The following is a 9,534-nucleotide window of genomic DNA, read 5'->3' on the forward strand; positions in this document are numbered from 1 at the left end:
TCCTGCCATGATAATGGACTATGTCACTGTAAGCCATTTCCAGTTAATTGTTATCCTAATGTAAGAGTCAAAAGGGTTGATGCATTGTCACAGCACTGGAAATCCTAACTAAGGCAAAGTTGGCACAAGAAGTAGGGTATTACTGAGGTAGACCTGACAAGGTGTTTGTTTGGACAGATGTGGACAAGGTGATTTTGGATTCGGAAAGCCATGTCATGCTTTAAGTGGGACATAATGAGTCATCCTAACAGGAATATGGAAAGCATTGGTGCTGAGGTTGACTTGACCTCTAGACATCTTCCTTATAATAATTTGGTGAAGACTGTTGCTGCTTTTTGAACTGGTCCAAAAAGACTACCTGAGAATAACGTAAAGAGATTTATATTAATTGTACTGACAAAGAAATCTCAAAAAAAAGCCTAACATATGCTTGATTCTCTAGTTTACTCTCATGTAGAACAATGTGATCAAGCTTAGCAAACTTTTAAAAGGAGAAATAAAAAATGTATGGTTCAAGTAATAAAAGTGGACCAGGGTGCTCACTTTGGCAGCACATATACTAAAATTGGAACAATGCAGAGAAGATTAGCATGGCCCCTGCACAAGGATGACACACAAATTCGTGAAGCATTCCAAATTTTTCTTGTGGATACCTTGGCGGTATTTTTTTCCCCATTTTTGTGAGTGTTCTGTGTAGTGCAGAATGTGTAAAACCATTTTTTTTCTGTCTCAATAATGGATACCAGTAATCCATTTTTCTATGATTATGCAAACAAAAGTATTTCCATATGGTGTCAAATGTTCTGTCAGAGACAAAACTGGTCCCAGATGAGACCCCACAACATATACCTTTGTTGAAAAAGAAAGAAAGAAAGAAAGAAAGAAAGAAAGAAAGAAAGAAAGAAAGAAAGAAAGAAAGAAAGAAAAAAGGAAAGAAAAAAGTGAACCAGGAAATGCAATGGAGATATATCCTGTATTTGAGAAGATAAGCAGATTAAGGCAGTGGTGACTTTGGGGCAAGGTCCCAACCAGCTAGGCTTATTGTTTATATGTTGGCAATTGAGGAAGGAATAGTTATATCACGTTAGGCATTTTTAGGACTCACTTATTATTTTCATTTGGACTTTTAGTCTGAAGTAAACTATAATCCAGAAATGGAAGACATCAGCATTTGGATATTTGGCCCTGATCTCAAGGAAAGTGGCCATGAAAAGCTTAGGTCCAGGCATGGTGATACATGTCTTTAATCCCATTATTAAGAAGACAGAGCCATGCAGGTCTGTGAGTTCAAGGACAATCTACAGTCTGAGTTGCAGAGCAACCAAGCTTAGTCATAGAAGGAGGTGGAAAACAGAAAGGTATTTATAATGTAAAAGAATAAGGGGCTATGTGAAGCTCCAGCAAGCAGCAGAACTCAGCAGCTTCAGCCATATGGCTCTGGCTTTACAGTCAAGAATAGAAGGGACTACTGGGACCATTGATGCTGGTTAGCTGGAAGTAAAAAATTAGTGGCAATTAAGAAACCAGCATCACAGAGGTGAAATCTTCTGGGAAGTGTTTCCTGAGAGTACAAAGAAGCTGTGTTCCAGAGATATCCAAGGTTATGCCTTGTGCTACAACTGGACATGGTAACATGTAAGAATTACTTAAGTGACCCTGGTTTTGAAGGGATAAAGGGGTTATGGAGAGTAACTGAGGCTCGGCACTACGGGAGGCCAGGGAAGGTCATTGGAGAAGGTCCAGATTCCATTGAAATTAATGGCTGTCTTAGTTAGGGTTACTATTGCTGTGAAGACACAGCATGACCAAGGCAACTCTTATCTGTTATGATGACATTTAATTCAGGTTGGCTTACAGTTTCAGAAGTTCAGCCCATTATCATCAAGGTAGGAAGCATGGCAACATCCATGCAGGCATAGCCCTGGAGAAGGAGCTGAGAGTTCTATATCTTGTTCTGAATCAAACCAGGAGAAGTTCAAATCTCCCAGGTGTTGTGAGCCAACTCTTTTTTTTTATTATTTATTTTTTATTTCTTTTTAATTAGGTATTTTCTTCATTCACATCTCCAGTACTATCCCAAAAGTCCCACACACCCCTGCCACAATCCTCCACCCACCCACTCCCACTTCCCAGCCATGGCGTTCCCCTGCACTGAGGCATATAAAGTTTGCAGGACCAATGGGGCTCTCTTTCCACTGATGGCCTAGCAGGCCATCCTCTGATGCATATGCAGCTAGAGATACGAGCTCCAGGGGGCACTGGTTAGTTCATATTGTTGTTCCACCCATAGGGTTGCAGTTCCCCTCAGCTCCTTGGGTACTCTCTCTAGCTCCTCCATTGGGGGCCCTGTCATCCATCCAATAACTGACTGTGAGCATCCACTTCTGTGTTTGCCAGGCCCCAGCATAGTCTCACAAGAGACAGCTCTATCAGGGTCCTTTCAGCAAAATCTCGCTAGTGTATGCAATGGTGTCAGCGTTTGGAGGCTGATAATGTGATGGATTCCCGGATATGGCAGTCTCTAGATGGTCCACCCCTTCATCTCAGCGCCAAACTTCATCTCTGCAACTCCCTCCATGGGCATTCCACTCCCAATTCTAAGAAGGGGCAAAGCATCCACACCCTGGTCTTCCTTCCTCCGAGTCTCATGTGCTTCGAAAATTGTATCCTATACCTTGGGTATTCTAAGTTTCTGGGCTAATATCCACTTAACAGTGAGTACATATCATGTGAGTTCTTTTGTGATTGGGTTACCTCACTCAGGATGATGCCTTCCAGGTCCATCCATTTGCCTAGCAATTTTATAAATTCATTCTTTTTAAAAGCTCAGTAGTACTCCATTGGGTAAATGTACCACATTTTCTGTGTCCATTCCTCTGTTGAGGGGTGTGGGAAGCCGCCCTCACATTCGCCGTTGTAAGATGGCGCTGACATCCTGTGTTCTAAGTGGTAAACATAATCTGCGCATGTGCCAAGGGTAGTTTTCCACCCCATGTGCTCTGCCTTCCCCTTGACGACAACTCGGCCGATGGGCTGCAGCCAATCAGGGAGTAATACGTCCTAGGCGGAGAATAATTCTCCTTAAAATGAACGGGGTTTCGCCATTCTCTCTCTTGCTCTCTCTCTTGCGCTCTTGCGCTCTGGCTCCTAAAGATGTAAGCAATAGAGCTCTTGCTCTCTTGCTCTCTGGCTCCTGAAGATGTAAGCAATAAAGCTTTGCTGCAGAAGATTCCGGTTTGCTGCATTCTTCCTGGCCGGTCGCGAGAACGCGTGTAAGAGAGGGGCATCTGGGTTCTTTCCAGCTTCTGGCTATTATAAATAAGGCTGCTAAGAACATAGTAGAGCATGTGTCCTTCTTACCGGTTGGAACATCTTCTGGATATATGCCCAGGAGAGGTATTGTGGGATCCTCCAGTAGTACTATGTCCAATTTTCTGAGAAACTGCCAGACTGATTTCCAGAGTGGTTGTGCAAGCTTGCAATCCCACCAACTATGGAGGAGTGTTCCTCTTTCTCCACATCCTCTGCAGCATCTGCTATCACCTGAATTTTTGATCTTAGCCATTCTGACTGGTGTGAGGTGGAATGGGAGCCAACTCTTAGCAGAAAGCCACTATCATCTCTGCAGCCATCTTGGACTATTTACTTACAGGTGGTACTTTTCCAACCTGAGGAGAGACTTGTTTTCCTAGCATGATGTTTTTGCAAGAAGCCCAGCACAGCTGATAATATCTTGTTTTTCTCCTCTACATCCTGAAACTGTGGTTAAGTGTCTCCAGCTGCACTCCCCAGCAAGTACATATATACCCATAGTTGCCTTCCAATAAATGAGACCTGAGACTTGCGACTCAAGACTTGAGCAGACAAGACTGTCTTCCTTCTTAGCATCTCTTGTCCCTCATTCCCTCTCTTGCAGACCCCATTGATGTTGAATGACCCTTGGATCGCCCCATTAAGCAGTTTGTCACAACTCTTTGCCATGTACTGCCTGCTGATATCTTACAAAGTCCTAAAGGAAAAGTGTAGCCCTATACAACCTGTTAGCAAATTTCTCTGTGTGGAACTCCTTTTGGCAAGCAGTACTTATTGTTTTGTTGGTTGTTTCTTTTTTTAATGTATTTTATTATTACGTATTTTCCTCAATTACATTTAGAATGCTATCCCAAAAGTCCCCCATACCCTCCCCCTCACTTCCCTACCCACCCATTCCCATTTTTTGGCCCTGGCATTCCCCTGTACTGGGGCATATAAAGTTTGAGTGTCCAATGGGCCTCTCTTTCCAGTGATGGCCGACTAGGCCATCTTTTGATACATATTCAGCTAGAGTCAAGAGCTCCGTGGTACTGGTTAGTTCATAATGTTGTTGCACCTACAGGGTTGCAGATCTCTCTAGCTCCTCCATTGGGGGTCCCGTGCTCCATCCAATAGCTGACTGTGAGCATCTACTTATGTGTTTGCTAGGCTCTGGCCTAGTATCACAAGAGACAGCTATAGCAGGGTCCTTTCAGCAAAATCTTGCTAGTGTATGCAATGGTGTCATCGTTTGGAGGCTAATTATGGGATGGATCTCTGGATATGGCAGTCTCTAGATGGTCCATTGTTGGTTATTTCAAAGCATAAAGTGCAGAAGCTGTGCCCATAGGCCAGCAGGGTTTCATAACCTGCATTGAAATGTTCTTTGTGGCAATTGCCCATCACTATACAGTCTCTGAGTCACACATGGATGACCTGGAGGAAAAGGTGGCCAAATATCATGATCCTGAATGCCCGCCCCCCTGCTTTCAGATACCTCCTCCATTTGCCTGATGGACCACCTACTTGTGTCCTAGGGATGGCTGTCATGGACCCTAGAAAGGAATTGCAGGATAAAGCCTCAGTCCTAAAACAAAAAATAGAATTAGAGGAAGAGTATCAGGACTTAGTTAATCAGCTACAAGAATTAAAGACTAGGAAGATGTCTCTGGAGGGCAAACCCACCCGAAAAGATCCCCCGGATTGTAGCATTCCTCAATGTGGAATCCAAAGACAGCCCCTGCACTCTAGCTCTAGTTTAGCTGCAGATCACTCAGAGGAGGAGAGACTGAGGCATTCCCTCTATCACAGTCCACAGATGCTCAATGGGTTGCTTGGAGACATCACACAGGTTTCAATTTCCAAATTACTAAAGAATTTAAAAATGCAATGTCACAAAACGGTGCCACTGTTCCTTTTACTCTTACAATCCTGGAATTTGCCTCAGAGGAGTGGCTGACTCCTGGGGTTTGGACTGCCCTAGTAAGAGCAGTGCTTAGTGGTGGTGACCATCTTATCTGAAAATCAGAGTATCGTGAGAATTGTAAAGAGAGGGCTCAGAGGAATGCTCAGGCAGGCAATGCTTGGTCCTTTGATTTCTTAGTGGGAGGAGGGCAATTTGCTTCAGGTAATGGCCAGATGCACTATGACCCAGGTTTATTTGCTCAAATTCAAAATGCAGCTATGAAGGCTTGGTGTAAACTCATGATAAAGGGAGACCCTGGTGCACCTTTGACAGCAGTCAGACAAGGGCCTGATGAAAGATTTTATGATTTTGTTCATTGACTGATGACAACAGAAGGAAGGATTTTTGGTAATGCAGAGGTGGGTTTAGACTATGTGAAACAGCTTGCTTTTGAAAATGCCAATTCTGCTTGTCAAGCAGCCATTAGACCCTACAGGGAGAAGACAGACCTCACTGTGTACATCAGACTCTGTTCTGACATAGGGCCCTCCTACCAACAGGGATTAGCTGTGGTGGCTGCCATTCAAGGACAGTCAGTAAAAGACTCTTTGGTAAGTAGAGACAAAAAGGCCTGTTTTAAGTGTGGCAAGCCTGGGCATTTTGCAAAAGATAGCAGGGTAAGAAACTAGTCAACTCTGAGACAGCCTGGGAAACAGCCTGGGCTATGCCCGCATTGGAAACATGGAAAACATTGAGCTAATAAGTGTTGATCCAAGATAGATATACAAGGGATCAGAAACAGAAGCAGGGGCCAGTTCCAGGCCCCAAACCAACAAAAGCCAAAACAGGGTAATGGGGTGGTCAGATTCATGCCAGCAACCAACAACAATCCCTTTCAGAACTTAGTGGAGCAACCCCAGGAAGCGCAGGACTGAACCTCAGTTACACCACCCACTCAGTACTAACCCTAGAAATGGGACCTCACGCCCAACCCACAGGAGTGTTCGGACAGCTCTATCCAAATGTGTTTAGCCTGATAGTGGAAAGAAGCAGTGATGCCATGCAGGGACTACAAACATTTTCTGGTGTCATAGAAAATGATGATCAAGGAGAGATTAAGGTAATGGCCAAGGCAATTCATAATATAGTCATCATCCCCACATGAAGGAGGATGGCTCAGCTACTGTTACTTCCACTGTTTCCTACTAACCACAAATATAAGAGTTCTAAGAGAGGGGATCAAGGCTTTGGTTCCTCTGATGCATACTGGGTGCAAACTATAGTCAAACAAAAATCTATGATGATAATATGACTTGATGGAAAGGCATTCCAAGACTTGGTTGATACAGGGGCCATTGTGACTATTATAAAACAAAATGACTGGCCTGCTACCCCAGCCTTGACAAATCTAAGGTATATTGTCCAAACTCAAAATCTACAACAAAGCTCTAAGATGCTGAAGTGGAAAGATAAAGAAGGAAATTTAGGAAATATACAACCATATGCTATCCTGGGCCTTCCCATTAATCTCTGGGGCCAAGATCTGTTATCCCAGCTGGGATTGATTATGTGCAACCCCAATGAAGTAATCATGGCTCAGATGGTAAACTCTGGTTTTCTTCAGAGAAAGGTTTAGGAAAAGTAATTAAAAAGGGGGACTGTTACCCTACCAAGGGACCCCTCAGAAATAAAATCTGTTGTAGATAGATTTTGGATTGATAATAATTAAAAAAAAAAGAAACTGAAGTAATAAAACCTTTTGATATGTACAAGGAAATAGAAACTTTTCTCCTTCTATATCCATATAGGAGTCTAAGTAGTTGGATTGAAAATCACAGGAGTGATGTTATTTTAAAAGAATACTTGTTTATACTCCAATTGACATTATTACAGACTAAAATTATATTTAATCAGGATTGGATTACCTGAAAAAGTTATCTTTGTCTAAAGAAATAACTTGATAAAACAATGTAATGAATATCTTTCATTTACTTATTTAATCATTTTACGTACTGATCACAGCCCACTCCTCTTTACAACTCTCCTTACCTCCCATACGAATTCCACTTCTCCTCTGAAAGGAGAAACACTGCCCCTGGGTACCAGTCCACTGACACACAGCAAGTCATTGCAGGGCTATACAAATCCTCCTCTCCCACTGAGGTAAGACAAGCACCCTTGTTAGAGGAGCAGGATCCATAGGGAGAGAACACAATCAGGTTCAGCCCCTCTCCATTTGTCACATAAAGGCCAAGCTGAACATCTACATAATCGCAGTAGTGTGTTTGTGTGTGTGTGTGTGTGTGTGTGTGTGTGTTTGTGTGTGTGTGTGTGTCCAGCCCACGTATGTATACTTTTCGATTTGTCTTTCTGTTTCTGGGAGCCCTTAAGGGTTAGTTGACTGTTGGTCTTTCTGTGGACTTCATATCCCTTCCAGGTCCTCAATCTTTCCTCCAACTATTCCACAAGACTTGCAAGTTCCATCTAATTTTGACTGTGGGTCCCTGGTTCTGTTTCAGTCATATGGTAGGAGGAGTCTCTCAGAGGACATTTATTCTAGGCTTGTATCTGCAAGCATAACAGAGTTTCATTAATAATGTCAGGGATTGGTTCTTGTCCATGGAATAGATCTCTAGTTGTGCCAATCACTAGTTGACCAATCACTCTGTCTCTGCTCCATCTTTGTCCTAGTATTTCTTATAGGCAGGACAAATTTTGGTTTGAAGGTTTTATGGAAGGGTTGGTGTTCTTATCCCTGGTCACACTGGTCCCGGGAGGAATGTTTAGATTTTGGAAATATACACCAGTAAATAGGAACAAATAATTGCTTCTCTTAGGGTTAGTTGCTACAACTCTTATATTTAAATGTTTTACACATAATTTTAAACTTTTGTCTCAGAAAGGTGATGGGAAACTGACATTGCTAACTCCAAAAACTGTATTGCAAGCAAGACCTCTGGTTTTCTGATAATTCTTCTAATTCTTTCAACATAGGGATATGAGTTGCTCTAGTAAGTTCTTCTAGGCCTCTTGATTTTTTTTTCTTTTAAGCTCCTTCCATTATTTAAAACACAATACTGAATTTTGTATTATTCTTATCTATATCATGAGGTTCAACACAAAATTAACATATTTGCCAAGTAAGAGAATCATTTAGGATTGTTTTAGTTAAGTGTGTACCATCTGGAATGCTATTTGATATAGATGATGGTGAATAAATTTATTCATAGAAAGATATATGAAAAGAGAAAAGATATTTAACTGTGGTGGAATTCTCCAGGAAATAAAGAATAGCAAGCTTGTGTTTTCTGTACTAACATAACCTTCAAATTAAACAGAACTGAAAATATGTTTTTTGATTTCAAGTAATACACTAAAAGTTACATTGTTTATCCTTGAGGAAAATGAGGCTATTTTGTTTCTATGAAAGCTAATTTCTCCTTATATGCAACAAAGGAAGAACAATTTTACAGTAAATGAATGATGGGATCTATCTTGTTATAATCAGAGAAATAGCAATGAAACTAAAATAATACAATATTTCATCCATGAGATTAGCAAAATGCACTAAGCATAAAAGTCACATTTTCAAGGATGTAAGAAATGAGAGCTAGTATATTGGTATTGCTTAAGCTAAAGTCACATTGAAATGTAATTCAGCACACTTCAGAACCACTACAGACAGCTAGAAGATATATTCATGGCAAAGTCTGTGATAGCCAGTGAAATGAAGAAGATGAGCTGAAGGAAAGAAGATGGGACATAGCAGCAAAAATCAGACTGAATTCGACATAGTTATCAAAAAATACTGTGGCAGTTAAAAGGAAAAATGAGACAGGCTAGTAATTCAATCACTGGTATAAGAATAGTAAAATTTTATGTAAAGAGTCGTGATTTAAAGCTTTTGTGAACTTTATGCATCATATTCTCTGTAAAGAATTTGTATCTATCAATAGGAAAATTACCATTTTAACTTAATAATATCCTAAACCACTGATCTTTTGTGTTGCTAAAAAAAAACAAACAAACCCTAAACTGTATGTGTTAGATCATATTTCTCCTAGAGCACTATATATAATCATGATAATTCAAGTAGAGATTCATATTTAATATTATGCACAGATAAATATATGCAACATTATGCCAAAAATATTGAGTTTTGTTATTTTTTTAATAAGAGATGTTGAAAATTATTTTTAAATAATGGCTATATATTACTTCCAAGGTGACTATTTTTTATTTTGTGATTGTAAGCAGTTACTTAAAGAAGATAAATGTATCCTAAAGACATTAGTTATGGACAACAGATTGTTTACTTATTAATGATTTTAATATTT

The 9,534-nt window shown here is 40.8% G+C and overlaps 1 non-coding gene across 1 annotated transcript; it reads left to right on the forward strand.

Annotated features, from left to right (window-relative positions):
- Positions 1-535: 535 nt before the first annotated feature.
- Gm25457 lies at positions 536-642 on the forward strand. Its single transcript, XR_003949346.1, has one exon. It is a non-coding gene; the product is annotated as a U6 spliceosomal RNA (small nuclear RNA).
- The last annotated feature ends 8,892 nt before the right edge of the window (positions 643-9,534 follow it).

This window comes from Mus musculus, chromosome 1 (assembly GCF_000001635.26).
Source record: "Mus musculus strain C57BL/6J chromosome 1, GRCm38.p6 C57BL/6J".
Classification (NCBI taxonomy): domain Eukaryota; kingdom Metazoa; phylum Chordata; class Mammalia; order Rodentia; family Muridae; genus Mus; species Mus musculus.